General features: G+C 51.1%; 1 non-coding gene across 1 annotated transcript; it reads left to right on the forward strand.

The window, feature by feature from the left end:
- The first annotated feature begins 284 nt into the window (after window positions 1-284).
- Window positions 285-424, forward strand: LOC127664250 (small nucleolar RNA SNORA48). Its single transcript, XR_007973116.1, has one exon. It is a non-coding gene; the product is annotated as a small nucleolar RNA SNORA48 (small nucleolar RNA).
- Window positions 425-1686: the final 1262 nt, after the last annotated feature.

Below are 1686 nucleotides of genomic sequence, written 5' to 3' on the forward strand. Positions count from 1 at the left end.
CCTTTCTAGTTGGCCCCGGTGGGGACTCCAGTAGTATAATTGACTATGGTAAATGTCAGCAGGCCGCTGTTACAGAGATCCACTAGGCAGGAAAGGTCAGAACAGAGACCCTCAGATTCTCACTGGATGAGTTTACCCATGATGGCTTACAACTGTTGTTACCAGTGATGATGTGGCTATTCCTAAAAACCAGCTAAATCCAGACACACTACCGAGCTCTTTAATCTCTTCTCATGCTTTTTGGCTTTCTTGGCCACTCTTAATGTACAAAGAAATGGTGCCCTAACCCCGGCAATGGGAAAAGAGATACCTTGTTGGTGGTGTTGTTCTGTCAGTCAGGAGCAGAGCAGATGGCAGCCTTTTGTTCTTCCTAGCTTGATGCCTGGCTTGATGGCCAAAGCTGTTTTATCCCTAGCATCTACAAAATCAAATCCAATCAAATGCAGGGAGCACAGAAGGAGGAAGACAGAGAGAAACCCATGGACCACCATGCCCCCTCACAGACCCTCCCTGCAGTGGACTGCATGCAGACAGCCCATAGTTATCTGCATGCTGGCAGGCCACACAACACAGATGGAGGATGTCACCTCATGGCCTGCAGCTGAAGCCACCACAGTGTGTGACTATGTGGTAGTCAGGTAGGAGAGAAAGAGAAGTAGGGCAGCTTGATCATTATGAAGAGAGGTGGAACTGGAGACTTGAGTGGGAAGGAGTAGCCTGCTGTGTGCAGCCAGCCCTGCCATGTGGAGCAGTGGTGAGGTCCCAGCCCAAGCTGCCACTGAGGGCCATTCCTGAGTCTGGCTACTCAGTAGTAGGGGTTTGAATTGATGATCGTGGCTCATATTACCACTAGAGACCATGGGGACGTCCCTGGTAGGGGGCAGTCACCAGGAACCACCTGGAAGTCCAGGAGCTATATAGAACTGCCCCTGCCCCTCACTGGATGCATTACTCTGGAAAGCTTGCCCCATCTCTTAGTCCTGCCAGCAGTTAGGAGAGAAGGCCCTATGCCTCACCCAAGCAACACAGTAGAGCTGGCTGTGATGGCAAAGTCAATGGTGGGCCACCCCCAAGGGTGTGAGAGCAGGAGAGCTGGCCCAGCCCCTCACATGCTGCAGCATCTGGGAGAGTGGGTCCCGGCAGCAGCACAGTCGATGTGGCTCTGGAGGCATGGATGCAGGTGAGTCCGCACTGAGGGCAGGAGAGTGTACACTGGGCCTCCTCCCAATGGTGGCAATGTGTGGCCTAGCCAGAGCTCACCCTGGTGGGAATAAGAGTGAGCCCAAGGGCTCTGTCTGCTACCACCAAGATTCAGATACAAGGCTCTGAGATAGCCTCCCTCAAAATCTATACCAACCATCTATAAGAATGGTTGGGAGCATGAAAGAACCAGTCATATTGTTCCAAAGCTGTAGGATCTCCATGACACAGGACAACAGGATAACTGAGAGAAGTTGTGGTAAGGATCCAGCATTGATGATGTCACAGGCCAATGACTCATTGCAAGTGAAGATGTGTGGACAGAGGGACACACTGTAGGACACACTGACACACTACAGCTTCCATGATGAGATTTTTTATACTTTGTTGTTGTTATTGTTTTATGTTGTGAGAGAGAGGTTGCAGGGCAAAGGGCAGATATGAGGGGAAAGGGAGATGAGCGGGACTAGGGCTCATGATGTGAAA

The sequence above is a fragment of the Apodemus sylvaticus genome, chromosome 13, assembly GCF_947179515.1.
Source record: "Apodemus sylvaticus chromosome 13, mApoSyl1.1, whole genome shotgun sequence".
Lineage (NCBI taxonomy): Eukaryota > Metazoa > Chordata > Mammalia > Rodentia > Muridae > Apodemus > Apodemus sylvaticus.